The sequence below is a fragment of the Taeniopygia guttata genome, chromosome 6 (assembly GCF_048771995.1).
Source record: "Taeniopygia guttata chromosome 6, bTaeGut7.mat, whole genome shotgun sequence".
NCBI lineage: Eukaryota > Metazoa > Chordata > Aves > Passeriformes > Estrildidae > Taeniopygia > Taeniopygia guttata.
In genome coordinates this window covers 14495586-14512677 of record NC_133031.1, presented here as the reverse complement: position 1 = coordinate 14512677, position 17092 = coordinate 14495586, and the positions used below count along the sequence as shown (strand labels likewise).

Sequence of the window (17092 nt, the reverse complement as noted above, 5' to 3'; positions counted from 1 at the left end):
TCACCTTTGCTCATTGCATCCTCCCATGTCCATACCTACAGGAAACAAAGAACAGTATTTCAAATGTCTAAAGGTGTTCAAATTTGCTTTTCAGCCTAGAAAAGTTATCCAGCTTCACACTTATCACTTTTTAGGGCATTTCATTCCAGATGTTTCTGTGTGAAATTAAACAAGAGAAAGTGCTGAGGGGTTGGGGTTGTTTTAATACGGATAAAGAACAAAAGGGAAACAATATCAAAATTGTAAAATGCAGCTTAAAGACCAAAGCAGATAGAAGAAGATGGTGACTCACTTGACAGTTAGGAAAAAAGAAGAAAACAAAAGAAGGGGAAAAGAAGCATAAATCAATAAAAGCAAATGAATGAAATGTTGGAATTTCAGATAATTTTGCTTTTAAAGATTCTAACATAACTCTCTGCATCCAATAAAGTAAGTTAATATGTGGTCAGATAAGCAAGTAAAACTGCCAGAACACCAGGTACAATCATTCATTTACTTAAAGCATAGCATTTATAAAAGAGGGATTCTTTCACTTTTGGTCAGGTGAACAGATTGACAACCAAGTCAAATGCTGAGAAAGAGATCTAAGGACATCAGGAATTTCTAAAGATCTAAGCTCTATTAGAAAAATAATTTTATAATTTCCACACTTTTCCAATCCAAATTAATTCTGTACAATTGAAAACAACAGAATACAAATAAAATAAACCTTAGTGTAGGTAGACGGGTTTTCTAACTGTGAAGTGTGTAATAAGTGTACTGCTAAAATTATTTAATTACTTTACTGGAATCCAAATGATATAGCTAAAATGTATTATTTCAAATTCCTTGTTAATAAAGATATTTAGTATTTGCAAGTAAAGGATAAGTTTGAAATATATTTCATTGTCGTTTTCAGCCATGGAAATTGAAAAAAGTCCTTGTCTTAGTGCCTCCTTGTAAAACGTTTCAGACTAAGCACATGGGATATCCTTTAGAGATTTTAGTAGGCTGCTGAAAAACTGACAAGTTGCCAAGTTCTGGGTTTTTAAATTTTTCTTACTTGTCCTGTCACAGATTTCTGCAATTGCTCAAATTACCATTCTGCCACAGAGAATGAGAACAGAACTACTGTTGAACAATAGTTCAACATTAAGCATGATGAAAACTGAAATAACACACAAATCTTGTGTTCCATAAACTTACTATTCTATTACTGCTTTAGCATCCTTAACTTTTCTTTTGCACTTATGTACTAAAATGTTCCAGTTGATTAAAAATCACATATTATCTTTTCCAAATTGTCTCTGAGTTCAGGAGACAGTGTGCTGCACAAAGACTACACAATAAAAACCATTCTAAAGACTGCATTCATGCTTTATCTGTTCTTAAAACTTTAAAGTTGGGCAATGAACACCACAGAAGTTCTCCACAAGAAAACTCCCTTTAATCTGGTTATGCTGGCAGTTTGAACAAATTAAAAGTGACCTGCATTTCAAAAATTTGCAAAAACGTTAAGACTTCTAGGATATTTTTGCACATATATCATTTGTGATGTAATCACAGTGTCAGTATTAAACATGACAGAAAAAAATTAAAGATAAAAAGATGCAAAACCCCTGAATCTGCTTAGCAACAAGGTACAGGTAATATATAAATTCCTTAGCCAGCAGATAAAATTCAGAGTCAGGATTACAGACTCTGCTTCAAGCTATTAAATTACAGAATTATCCTCACTCAAGAAGTGCAGATGTTCCATCATCTGGATGACTTGAACTAGAGTAGATAAGACAGTGTCTAATCAGTCTAGAGCATACAAGCAGGTATGACAGCACAGAGTGATGCTATTATTGCTATCCATATATCTAAATCAAAGAGGCAAATGAGTGAATTAAGTGCCCGAAACAATGGCTACTTTTTGAGAATTGGGTTTTTGTCTTGTTTTACATGTGACACTGTTTTAAACTGTGTCCAATATTACTATTTAATCTGGTGTACCATCTGAACACAGGGTGTCAAAAGTATAAGAGACATTACAATGCCTTTTTATGATGAAAACCATCACTTAGCAGTTGTTCATCTTGATTCTTTACCTGTGAAGGGAAAAAAAACCCTCATACAATTGTCTTGTAATAAATGTCAGCAAATTGGAAACCTGAATGAGGACAAAACCCTGTCAAGGGACAAATGAAGAATTAAACATCTGAACACCAGAACTCTGCTACAATGCTAACCATTAGACTGTAGAACTAGATACCTTTGTTTAATGATTATATCAGTAAAAAGGCTTGTTCTGTAGAAATAAGAAGGTTATCCAAGAAATTTAATTATCATAAAACTTTTTCCAAGAAGGCCAGAATTTCTTCCAAGAGAATGATTATTTTATAGCTGCAGCTTGCAGGTGTTACATGTTTTTGTAATAAATATTCCATGGAATGGCTTGTATTGGAAGGATCTTTAAAGATCATCAAGTTCTAATTTCCCTGCCATAGGCAGAGACATGTCTCCTAGACCCATCCAGATTGACATTGAACATCTCCAGGGATGGGACATCCACAGCTTCTCTGAGCAACCTGTGCAAATGCTTCACCATTACTCTTATTTACACATGACTACACAAATACATATGCAACTTTTTGTATTGAAAAATATAAGAAGCTACTCAGTAACTCAGATGTGGAGTTCATAGTTAAAACTTGTTTTCAGAGAACATGTACAAGTTCTTACTGAACTTGGTATGTGATTCAACAAGCGATCAAGACCACTAATATTTCTGTTATTATCCTCAATCCCAGTATGTCTGCTAAACAACAAGAGAAACAGTAGGTATTAAGTCTCTTTCTTTCCAAAATCAAGAAAAGCACAATCTCTATATTAGCCTTGATTCAGTTTTCCTCCTAAGTAATCAGCAGAAGTCAAATGACATTGTTTTCAACCTCCTTGAAAATACACCTTGTAGCAAGCCTCACCAGTAAAGTCACATTGCAATTGAGTAAAATATTTTTCAGGTGATGAAGAATGCTACAAAAGAACATTCGTTTCATATTAAAACTAGATTGCAATATCCAGTCCAGAAACTGAAGTTTTGTGTTCTGGAATTCTAGGCAAGTGCAGAGTCAAACCCACAATCTTCATACCCACATAAATCAAATACAGACGGTCACAGCTTCCTCCACTTCCAGTATATTTAATTCAGCATTAAAATATATTCTGCTAAAAAACAGTGTATAGAAGGATAAGAAAGGGAAATTTTACAGTAACAGAAAAGTAGGGGAACACACCCAAGATAACTGCAAAGCATTATAAGAATCCAAATCTTCTATCATCACACTGACTGTACAGAGCGCCTCTCCATCCTATGGTAGGCTTTTCACAACACAGCACAAAACTAACTGTGCAATGGTAGGTCTGAAAACCCAACAGGTAATCTTGGAATTTCCATAATTCATGGTCATAATGACTACTGCTTAAAAATCTTACTCAACTACTACATTGTTTATAAGCAGCATGAAGTTCACTTTAAGTTTCTTCCTAAAGTGTTCAGCAGGATGATGGAGAAAGTTAAGGAGTCTACATTTATATTGATTTCTTTACTGGTTCATATTCCAAAATTTTTTTGTTTGGTGTTCAAGGTTTTGGAGCTGCTTTTTGTTTTCATTTTGTTTGGATTTTTTGATAGGCTTTTTTTTTTTTTTTAATAGCATTTTAATAACATACATGTCTTTTTTATAATTCAAAGTTTAAGAAATTAAACACAGTAAGATTAGCAGTATCTTTTGCTAACCTCATTGGGGTTTTTTTCCCCCACATTCACGCAACAGAAACTACTTCAAATGTTACCTAATAATATTACTCTTCTTTTCCAAGCAGAGGTAAAACAAGAGTTTCCTAATACAATCTGACAGAACTGGCCAGGCATGCTATTTAAAGGTAATACTATTTGAAGGCAGGTTACCTCATCTCAAAGGGCCAAGGAAAAACCCCTCTATAGTAACCTGTCTGTGCAATACATCCCAGGGGATTTCCCCTCATCCAAGTCACCTTCCTGCAAAGGCAATCATAAAGAAGCCATCTGAGATGCAAAGTAATCCAATGCTAAATATGCCCAAGTTATCCTTCTGCCTTGAAAGGCTGGAAAGGGGTATAACAGATATTCTATTTCTCAGTGCTAGTAGTTCTCCAAAATAAAAGGAAGTCATAAATGCTTTCTTTCCTTTTTACTACAAGACAAACAGCCAGAATCACAAAAGAATGGGATATTTCTTCCAAACAGGACAACTTGGCTGAATAGTCTTACCAATTAAACAGCTAACTGCAGTTGTAAGTTTCTGAAACTGGTGTAGTGTAAGATCATAAAAATAACAAAATAAACTGCTCATTAATCAGAGTGAATCAATATTCACTTCTGATTTTGGCTACTAACACCCTTGAGTCAATGTTCATTACAGAATTTGAGTTTGGCTCTCATATCCTCTTTCCATCTTAATCAAACTGAAAGCTCTCTAGAAAAGTACTTGCTCATGTTCTTGTGTCTTTGCAGTGCTTAGCAAAGCCTAGCTCTGATTTATGAGACATGATGAAAATGTTACCGTTTTTATGCATTTGTTTCCTAAACCTAGACAAGGTTTCTTTTATTGACCTTTTTTGCCCACAGGGCCTTAGTAAAACAGTAGGAGTTACTAAAATAGATTTCTGTTACATTAGTACAGCAAACTCATTCAATGTTTTTAGGTAAGATTTATATGACAAATGAGCAGTCATAGAATAAATAAATACATATAAAAACATAAGTAATAGGCGTAGCCTTTACATTCCAAGCACAAATGAGGAGATTTATGGGTGAAAAACTGAATTTATTGAAAAACTTTGTTCTTGGGCTTCTTCTTTCTTTCTTCAGCTGGTAGATAGTTCTGCCTCTTATATGAAATTTCAGCCTGTATATCATGGTTCTGACACTATTTCTGTCTTTCAGGAAAAAGGACTTTATTGCTACTGTTGAACATGGTACACTCCTTCAAATGAAAACTCAACCTGAGTGTTTCTGTGAAAACTGAATAAAGCAAGATAAATGGATCACTTTTTCCATACTAATATTCAAAAGTTAAGTAATGAAACATTCTTACAATGAGTGATTCATACCTCAGAATACCTTGCAGGTTAAAAAAAATTGGTACAAGATAACTGATTTGCTCTTACAAACAGACTCTCCTGGAAAGACAACTTTTGTCAAAATAACTGCACCTGTAGCAGGACATCTGTAAGTACAAACATTTTACCCATCATAATCTTGAGTATCGGACCAGAGGGCAGAGGAACTCAAACAAGAAATGAATACTTTTTTTAAAAATTAATTTAAAAAGAGGATAAGTCAGTGATTCTCGAGAGGCGACTCAGTGGCCTATGCTCATCATCCAACTGAACAAAATATAATGGATTACTGTGTTCCATAGATGGTAGCATATAACTACGTAAAATGTTACTGGGGAAAGCCAAAGGTTTCTGGCTCAACCTAGAAGCAGTTTCCAGGTTATGTCTTATATCCCCACATAACTCAGATAAGCATTACTGCACACCTGCCAAAATTTATATTAAGCAGCTTCTCTTTTCTGGCTTTTTACATGAGTACAAGTTAAATTTCCAACCAGAGTTAATTGAAATCATTATGTTGTCAAGATATTTCATAATATTAACATTGGATTGATAGTCTTTTCATGTAACTATTTCAAAGTACTTCTCAAAAGAAATGCTTTGCAATTTACTATGTTAATTAAAACATTACCAGATCTATTGATTTTAAAGGAAAATGTTGACACTAATATAATGCTTTCCTTTTAAAATATATTACCTTTTCCATAAGACTGGCTTAACATGGCAAAATATGGGGGGCTCTAGCACAGTAGGACAAGAAAAACCCATATAATTTTCCTTTTCCAACTACCATAAACTAAGCCGAAATGTGCCTCCCATGCAATAAAGACTTTTTACTTCTAACTGCTGTCTCTATTCCGTGACATACTATGAGACTCCATTTCTTGTACTAGTCACACTAAAAACATAGCTTTCTGCAACTATAAAAATAAAATATTTAGATGAAAGAAAAAAACCCAAGCATTAAGCTTTGCATGATAACATCCCTTGACCTTGCTTTATTATACAGCAGCATGAAGGTCTCTACACAGCTGCATTAAAATGTTTTACAGAAAAATCCTACCTATAGACCAATACATAATGCCATGCAGTATAGGAAAGTAGGCATGATTTAATGCAAAACTTGTGGTTTTTAACAATTGTCATAGAACACTGAATCTGTCAATAAATCAAGTGGGATTTTTTTGACATTTAAATTGCAAGATTAAAATTCACCTTTGTTTATTATCAAACATTGATTTATCTATGCCACATTAAAAGAAATCAGCATGACAGTAAAGAGAAATATCCTTAAGACAAATTCAAAAAAAGAAATCATTCTCCAATTCTGCATTTAGAGCAGGTATCTTTGCCTCACTGCAGTGCAAATGAGCAAGTACTGTTTCAAAAGACTAACAAAACCACTAACCAAATCTAATCCCTATACTTTAAAACCTACGCATACAGTTTAAGTAAGTAAATATTATGCCTAATCCCTGCTCCCACTAGAATCAACAGAAGATATACACAATCAGGAGTTTGTGTTTCCTTTGCTGTCTTTTGAGAATACAATTACTGTAGTAAAATATGTAGAGATACTTGTGTCCTTGGAAATAACCATCACATGGATGCATTTCTGTCTAAGCAGGTAAACTTAACACACCTTCAGTTCAGCAGAAGTGCACTACTAGATGACTGCATCAGAAATTATATTTTGCTGAAACTTACTGGTTCACATTCTCTTCCTACAAAAATGGGGGGAAAATGGTTCGCGAATTTCATAGAATTTTACCAAGATAAAAATGGTAAGGCTTCCATCAGGGAGAAGGAAAAATATAATTCTCCAGTCAAATACATGAGAAAAGACCTCACTGACAGGTCTAAAAATTTTACGAAAATTTCCAGCATCAGTTTTCCATCTTGAAGCTCACAGACTCAGACTGCAAGTAAGGCACAATATCCCTACACTGAAAAGATGTCTGGAAAACTGCAAGTGCTATAGAGAACTATATAAAAAACCAGAATGTCCCCAAATTCATAAGAAACTGCCTTAGCCAAATTTTTCCTCGAACTTTAACTGTCACTACCATTAAGTATTATATTCGTATCTGGTCCTGCCAAGGGAAGGACTTGACAGAGGGAATTTGGACAGAATTTCATTTCTATTCAACAGTATCTGACCTTGAGCCTAGAAATTCCCTAGAGGATTGTGGCAGGAGAGTTTGTCCACTTTGTTTTAATTCTAAAGCCGATTCATCCTCCATTAGGAAAAAAAAAAAATCCATAATTAGCCTTACATTACCAATAGGCCTGCATATGTATTCTCTTTAAATTTCTTGTAGGAAGACAGGTGTCTGCAGTTCTGATTAAATTTCATTTGGCTCCCTGACAGGAACATGCTCTTCCATATATGTTATTTTCATTCTCAAATACAGCCATCTACATCTGTCCTCAATTAAACCAGTGTAAATATGGATCAACTGAGCTAACCTCAATTAAATTACACAGTTAAGTACAAAACCAAAACTTGACCCAGAAGTTAGAAATGTATTTAACTTTGTATTCCAATATGCTTTCAGTCTTACAGTTCCTTAGATTTTCCTCTGAACTCTTTTTTAGCATTTTCATGAAGAATCGCACTACGTATTTTTGAAGCAAACCAGTAAGCAGGGGAAGGTAATTCAAATAACACACTTGTTGACACTTCTGTCAGCTAATTTATGCTTTTTAGATATTTTTAGTGTTGCTAGCAAATAAAGGCATGTATTTTGTTTTTACAGGTCTTGAAAGTGTAACTGCTTATTACAGCAGACATACTGCTGTCAACTTTTTCTACATAGAGACTTGAAAATTCAACTGGTTTACCTTTTCTCTAGTCTAAAAAATAGTAGTCTAAAAACACAGACCAAATAAACAGTCAGTAATATTTGCAACTAGTACAAGAGGTAGAAGTACTAATTATATGCATCAATATTTAATGTTTCCTAGGTTAAGCTAAATTCTTAATACTCAGTTATTCATTTTTACAATGTAAAGCCACCTTTTCACACCTCTCATGCCAAAACTAATCCAGCATAAAAGACCAGAAAAGAGCTGCAGGAAGCACTTACTGTATTCCTTTAATGTCTAAACCAGAATTCTGGGACATGATGATATATTCTGTTAGAGAAATCAAAGGTCTTTGTATCATCCAGATGAATAAAACTGTAGAAAATGTATTGAAATAACAGGCATCTACATAGCTCTCTGGAAGCTATGATAATTTTCAAATATCCAGCTGAATTTCTTACAGCAGAATGTAGAACTCTCCAATTTAGTTAAAACAAAAAAAAAAAAAAAAAAAAAAAAAAACAACAACAAAAAAAACCCACCAACTTACTGGTCCAGCTTCTGTTTATAAATACATGTGTGCTAAACTGTAGCATGGAAGAGATGGCAGCATGGAACACTGTCCAGACAGTCCAATGACACTCACAGCCCACACAGATCAAGCACCAACCGCCCCAATGCCACTCTAAAGCTGAATTCAACATCACAGCATCTGAGTTGGCTCTATTTAAAAATTCTAAATGAAGCATCCAAACTCACAAGACAAGACTTTATCCCTTGCCATAATGAACAGATTAAAAAATAATGAAAAATATAAAATTAAACAGCTGACAGGGATATTACAGTTTGCAATGTTACTAAACTGCTGACAATATACTTGTACTTGTTACCAAGATACATAGCTATACTTTCTCAAGGCACATTCAACACCTTCAGAGCACACATTATAGGATTAAATATAATGGCTGACAAGAACCAAGAGCTTAGTATTCTACAGCAGGCTCATGATAGGATCACATTTTGTATATCACAACAATCAGATGGCTCACTAAAATCTACTCATCTCTACTGAACCAATTTTTGCAAGATTTTACCCCTGACAGGCACAAACTGATTTTTTAACAGTCTGTAGGAGTTACATGCTTTTCAATGAGGGGACTGTGGGCATCTGACAGAACTGGATGGCTTAGTTCTGTCAGATGCCCACAAGGCAGGATTGGGTTCCACATTTCACTTTTAGTTCCCAAGTGGGATCCCCATTCTAAGCAGTAACAAGTACACTGTGTTTGAAATTTTTTTTACGTTTGGACCAGAAATAATGGAGGAATCAGATTATGTTTCCTTTCCCATCCTATACGTATCCTGCCTCAGTTTAGTCATTTTTGTGACCCCCTCTTCATAGTCACAGTCAGCAATTCCATAACTCATAAGAAGGCATGGCATTGCATTGCAGAAATTGCATTTTCACCAATCTATCCTAGATAGCTCTGATAAATAGAAGCAGTCTTCACGAGACTCTGAGTCTCCAGGACTGTTTCAAACTTTCAGAAAGTTCTCTCTTTCCCTTTTTTGCCCATCTTCCCTATTCAAAACATTTTCTCCTAGCTTTATCCCAGCATGAAGGGAAGCATCTGAGGATACAGACTAACTAGGAAGGAGGAACAGGATCATTTAAGCAGACAAGGAAGTTTCTCCCTTAAACTCATGACATTTTACTGTGGATTTATGGATGGTTCTAAGAGCTTCTAGCTTCTAGGTGAAACATATGGAACAGGCAGTTTATATTCCCTGATTTTTACTTCCAATTGATAACTTCTCCATCCTAACTTCTACCATTAGATTACCTGTTCCCTTTTCAGAAAGGCAAATACAGAGTTACTACTACTTCAGATTGAACCAAGCCTTCCAAACCTTACCAATACAGACATCAGACTTCACAGGAAAAGTGGGACTTTGTGCAGCTTAAGCAGTAAGCTTTGAAGTTGTCTCTGCTGCAGTATTTGAAGCTAAAACAAAGCATTAATTAAAGCAGAGAGGAATCTCCTGTGCCAAAGCAACACAAATTTAAGGAGCCACATAAAACTACTGACACCAGGAGGGATGTGCTGAGAGCATTTCTCAAGAAACCTGTGAATATTCAGGAAATACCTAAAAACAGTTTAAAAAAAATATGCAAGAAGGAAAAGGAAACTGATTTTGATAGACAATATTTTGTGTGAAAATTTTGTTGAACACCCAAATGGATATTTTTCTTTTTACCACAAGCTTAGCAGTTTGTTCCATTTACCCCATGCCTCAGAACAAATAACTGATGGTAGAGCTGTATAAAAACATACACAATTTTCTTCAAAAATATTCATTATCACATCAGTGTTTTGATTACAAGCACAATTTTTTGAAATACACTAAGCACAAAGAGAAAAAGAAACCCATAAAAACCCCATTATTATCAACTGCATCATCAGAGCAGCCTTTCACATCAGAACAGCACAAATGCCTTAGGGGAACCCATCTGTCTCCTCCAGTAAGCTTTGTAAATATGCAAAATTGTGTTTGTAACTTTTGTTCAATACCTGGCTATTGTCAGTGTCCCATGGGTGGAAGGTAAATTTCCCCTGTACCACACACTAATCATGAGGATTAACACAGCATTGTCACAAGGCACATTTCTGTATTTACACACTTTCATTCTCGACTCACACAGGAAAAAAGTAGTAAAGACTTTCCCTTACTTATGTTTGACATGCATATAAGCTATACAGGTTATCAATAGTGATAGTCTTACAACAATTTCTCACCAAGAAAGAGTTGTATAACAGACATTTACCTAAACCAGCTCTGCCATCGGAATAGCAAACACATTCTTGACTTTCTCCAAATAACCACACCATTCAAAACTTAATACATTATTTTCAAGTGTGTTTTTCTTCCTTTTAGTGACAGAAAGCCATGTGTACCTTAATACAAGAAAGGAAGTGGTACCTGCAAAAATGTTAGCAGAAGATATTTATTCCCACTGTAGGAAAAGCCTCATGCTTTTAAATACTGTTAGAATGGTTTCTGCAAGCATGGTCACAAAAGTCACTGCAACACAGCCCTAAGTCTGAAAATAACTTTAAAGTGGGTAACCTCCACAGCAGCAGATATAACCTGACTGAAAATAAGGTAGACTAGGCTACAGTGAGATCTAGCTTACAAAAAGGAAGCCTATAAAAATAAGGAATTTTAATTAAGATAAATTGCATGTGTGATATATATACTAACTTTCTGTTGTTCCAACTTCTGAGCTAAGAATTCAAATGCAATGTTTTAAGTTCAGTTCTCAGTATATTTTATGTCATTTCTCTATGAAATGTACTGTTTATTCTTTTCTTGATTTGATTTTTCCAGTACATGTACTTTATGCTAACCCTACCTATTCTTCACATAGCAGTACTTAAAACTGGTAAAATTGAGTAGAAATAAAAATGCTGTTTGATTAGCCATATAACTCATTAACAGCCTCACAGCAAAGCAAGTTTAAGATATGGTAGCATATGGTAATCATAGAATATGCTGAACTGAAGGGATGCATCAGGATCATTGTGTCCAACTCCTGGTCCTGCACAGGACACCCCAAGAATCACCATACAAGATGCACTATTTAATCCTTTAAGTACAAGATCCACTGAAATTACAGCAGTTTCCCAAAAACACAAAGTACAGTGACAATCAGAACTGCTACATCTACATGTAGCACCTACACGCACAATTTAATAATGCAGTTTTAAAGACATATGTGCAATAGAACTTTCCCACAAGACTCTGGGCAGAAGCCTACCCTTCAATCCAGAACAAAAAAGCCTGCAAAAAAAAAACCCTTGCTACTGTCAATAATAAATAAATATTCAGAAAATGCATAACTGGAACTTAAACTAGCTGCAGTTACCATAGAAACGAACAAGATTTACTCAACACTTCCTACTCTATTCCATTATCATTATCTCATGAACTTACATGGAGAACATTGTTCCTATTCCTATGGAAACCCTGGAAATAGACCTCATCATTGTCACAGGTTAAGGCAATCTAGAACTCATCTCGTGGATTCATTTATGTGCCACTAAGGCCTATGAAAGATTAAAAATAACTAAACAGACAAAGTTCATTTCTCAATAGAGATGAGCAGAATCTAAACCATGCCCTATGAACAGCAGGTAGGTAAGTTCCAAACACTGACAAGCAGTTTATAATCTCTCCTCATCTGCAATGATCAGATCTGTGCAGTTACACTGACCCACTGCATGGTGCATTCTCAGCAGTTTGGGCACTGTCTTTTTACTGTCCAGAGCTCAGGAAGACTCTGCTCTTTCATCCTTATGTCATTTCTCTTACTTGTTGACCACGATGAGGAAAAGGGAACTTTTATATAAAGGTAATAGTATATAACCTAAAAAAGCTACATAATTTTTTCCATCCCCAAGAACTAAAATAACTAAAAAAAAAAAAAAAAAGAAAAAAAAGGCAGCAGCAAATAAAAAAAATACCATAAAAAAAAAGAGGAGGGAAAAAAAAATAACCACACCATACCACTCAGGGCATGGAACATCTTGTGACTCCTGCCTGTGATTCCTGATTTCACAGTCAGATCTAGAAGCTGAGGAAGACTTTCCCTTTCTATTCTTAAGGTCAGAAACCTAGACCACAGCTAAGGGGAAGATATGGCACTATTTTTATTTGCCTGACGAGGGTATTCTGTAAGTCCCACCAAACCTTGCATAACTACCTAAGAAAAACTGTAATATCAGAGCAAAACAAATTATTTTATCAAAGAATGCACGTGCTTCACTGCTGAAAAACTAATGTCATATTTGGACTTGTAAAAGGCTTGGAATATTATGAGTATGAAAGACTAAAGCACTCAAGCATGCATTCATTTCCTACTCTCTAGTCAATTTATATATTTTATTCTAAATTAAGTCCTATTCAGATTAACTGCATCCTAAGAACATTACACATGCTGAGAAAAAAAAATGTATGTTAATTTCACAAGAAGATTGGTTACAGGACATTACCAGGATGAGAGAGTCCAAATTAAAAGAAAAAGAAAGAAATTTATGAGAACTTTGCATATCCTTGAGAATTCATATTAAACTTCATATAGGAATTTGAGGTGCAGCATACGCATATTTGCTCAAGGTTTCTCTTCCTGCTTTGAAAATGTAGTGAAAGAGTTGATCCTGTCAAGAACACTGTCAAAACATATATATGTATACCAACTACACCAGCTTCTTCAATTTCTTATCTGTCAAATACCAAACTATCCTTTGAGCTCCTATTCTCATTAGTGTTTGGAAACAGGGAGAAACCCCACAATTTCTGTACTGTTAAATTTCACTTTGGCAGCTAGAAAACTATTACTTATCACTAGAGGTTGTGGGGATTTTCCCCCCTCAACACTAAAAAATTTGAGTCCTCTCATTCAGAAGAAAAAAATTAAAAGTAAATAAAAACCAGCAAGAACAAATCTAGTGAAAAACACTGAAAAAAACCAAAACACGCAAGCAATCAAAAGCAAAAATAATATAAAATACCTACATATGTTTCCCAGGAAAAGTTACTATAAATACTTATATAATTAAAGATCCACCAGTTTTCCCCAAATGAGTAGTGAGGACCTCTTACATTTTTTAATAGTTCCTCACAAGTCCAGTCAAGGGTCTACAGCTTTCCATAGACTGAACTGTGTCAAATTCAACAATGTACATATGACTTTATTCTGTATACACAGAATAAAGTCATATGTATATTGTACAAACATTTCATCTAGTTAAGGAAATCTTTTTCTTCTTACTCAATTGATATAATTTCAGGAAGCAAAATCAGTTCATAAACATGTTTAATTTCCTGCATCTTGAGATTAATTATGAATGTGTCTGACTCTTCTTTGAGAAATTCACCTCAGAAATCTAATGCTTACATCATCTACAGCAGTTTACAGCACTTCAAAGTAAATTGCTATTTCCCTGAACAGATTTTAAGTAAACTGCTACCTTTTGCTGTTATTTATATTTGTGTCACTCAACATCAAATGCAGACAGAATTGCTCAGGCTCAATTAGCATGTTCTTAAATCGTGTGCTTATGCAATTTAACGTGGACACATTTTTAAATCATACGTCAAATTCCATCTACATTGTTTAAGCACAAAATCACATTTTCAAAGGTTGTGGCACCAAGAACATTATATTTCAATTGTGCTTCTCAAAGATAAAGCATGAGGAAAAAAGGCTATTTTGGCCACACAAGTGTAGGCATCATACTTAGCCAGCCGCAACTACTTCAAAAAACAAAAACAGTTTCTAACTGAAGGACATTCTGCATCTCCTTATACAAATCTCTTCCTCCAAAGCCTGCCCTTCAGATGAAACTGGGTAGTGTGAATGATTCTCTGTGCCTAAGCCACTTATGAAAAGTCAGAAATAAAATTTAGCTACTAAAGCAGTAAGAATGTCTATTTCTATTTCAGTACTTTATCTTTACTGTATTCACATAACTACTGAAACAATTCAATATTAGTACAATCCCATGCACATGCCACTTTTGCATCTCTTACAGACATGACCTACAGGCTAGAAAACACTCACCTGACATATTAATAAGCATATTAATATTAATAAGACAGTGAAATGCTTTGAAAATTCAATTATTTAACTATTTAAAATCTCCCATTCTTGTTTCTCATGATGCTCACAACAACAACAAGGTTCTGATTTCTCTTCTTTGTTTATTCTTTAAATGTAATTTTCCAACTAATTAATGGAATGGGTGGTGAGGGGATTACAAACATGGCTGGGTTTTTTCAGCATTCATTTCAGGTACAGAAACCTTCCTTCCCTCACAAACACCAATGAATTAAACACTTATAAGACAACTAGTGTGGAGGAGAGTCATCTCTATCAATGACTTCAGTGTTTGTCTCTGATTGGATTAAACAATTTCATTAATTGTCTCAAATGACCCAGACCATGAATAACAAGTTACATCCCTTACTTTCCAGCAGATGCACAAACACATGATTTTGTAAAGTATGTTGGAAAAAATTATTTTCTGACTTAAAAGTTTTCAAGTAGTTCTATGGCTACAATGTTGCCTAAGGCCTTTAAATCTGCATCTGTTGTATAAATAGAAATATTTTATTTCACTAGAGAATTGTACAAATGGTCCAATGCCAATGGAAATGCCCAATCTTGTACTACACTATGTGGCTATAACCTTTAAACATATATGTTGTCCTCTATTTTCCACACTGTTGGCCTTTATTTACTTCACCTGTGGACAGCCATAAAGTTTAAAAATTAAAGGGGTAATTACGGGAGCACCCACTATTTAAATATTTGTTTCAATATTCACAAAGTACCTGGACAAACAAATACGATAAATTAGAAAGCTGTTTTGTGGGGTCACAAGGGAAGAAATAAAAGCTAGATCAGACATGTCAAAGGTATGGTGACAGAACCCAGAAGTGCGAGTTCCATAAAGTAGCCCTTTTAGATTCCACAAACAGCACTTCACATTCCACTAAGATTCATTGTGAAGAAAATGCCTGTCCAGGTAAGAATAATGATGGGAGCTTTTCCCATAAGCAAAAAAACACAAATAAGCTTCTACTTTACACTGATTCGTGCTCCACACTGTGCTAACTTGTCTCATTCACTCCCTAAATAAACCCAGGCAGCAGTTCCACAATAGCCTTCAGGTGACCATGCTGAACTGAAGTTCAGTTATAACTCTTTTCCCAAGTCCATCTTCATTGGACTGCTTTTGAAACTTTTTTTGTAAACATTGGATGTATAATTTTAATTTATGTATAAAATTAATTTTAATTTAAACTCGCACAGTGTATAAGTGTATAATAATTTCTTTAGCTGCAGATATCACATACAATTTTGATTTCAGAGGACTGTGAAATCACCAATTCTTTCTTCAGGGGAAAAAACAAATTTTGCAGTTCAATTCAGAAACAGAGTAGCTGTCAGGAATAGGCTGTATTAAATTAATAGTAATCCATTATTAAGTCCTAATATTTTCAAACAATATACTTCTACATAAATATTGATTTGATTTTGCTACATCCTATATCTAAAAATAATGGCATTATTAACCTCTAGCACAAATTTTCATTGAAGCAGTTAACCTTTAGCAAATATTCTCAGAAAGTAAAATTTAAATTAACACCCAAATGGTCCATTCTGGAAATGATCCTCCATAAATTATGTCCTGTCAATTCAAATACTGAACGTGGTAAGTGCTGTATTAAAATTAACGTACTTTGTTTTTTAAACTGACTAAAATTAACTAAGAGGTTCCATGCATCTGATTTCTCAAGATGGTCAGGCATACTGATAAACCCAGATGTGCACAATATGTGCTGCTACACCTTGACAAGATCATAAATATTCTCTCAGAAATAACCTAACCCAGTGACATTAGCCAGCTGGTCCCTTATAAAATGCAATGTGAAACTCTAAAAAATACTCCCAAGAAATAAATGAAATCATCAAACAGTGTTAAATTCTCCCACTATATTGAAGTAAAATGTATTTTATATTATGTACATTAGGTTTTGGTCCCAGTGGTTGGTTTGTATCTGTGTTCACATACAGCCCAGTAAAACCAACACAGGGCAATTTCTGACTGCAGAGGTGGGAGCAGAGGACTCTGGCTTTGGGGGATTTCTAAACTGGAACTGGAAGCATGACTTTAAGGTTTTCATTTTTAACACTGAAGATGTCAGGAAACATGCAAAATGCCATTTTTAAGAAGACAATCACTAAAAGCCTGTAAACATGGCAGCTGCACATAGAAGACACATAGTGCTAAAAGCAGCAAGGGAACACACTTTCCAGATACTGATAAAAGTCAGCAATGAACATAAACAAAAGTGAATAATCGTATTTTTAGGAAAAATAATCAAAATACTCTTGTTGCAGAACTAAGCAATACAGTTGCAATTAAGTCACCTTAACTTTTTGCTTTAGAAGACTAGTGGAATCTCTTATTTTCCTCCACTTCCTCCTCCATCTAAATAGCCCAAAAATGATTCACCATAAAATATATCTTAACCAAAGACACAAATCCTTTTTCAGTTCAACCAAAACTAGTTACAAAGTTTCACT

General features: G+C 34.7%; 1 protein-coding gene across 44 annotated transcripts in view; it reads right to left on the bottom strand.

The window, feature by feature from the left end:
- KCNMA1 (potassium calcium-activated channel subfamily M alpha 1) overlaps window positions 1-17092 on the bottom strand; it is a 425312-nt gene that overhangs the window by 289574 nt on the left and 118646 nt on the right. The window lies entirely within an intron of this gene.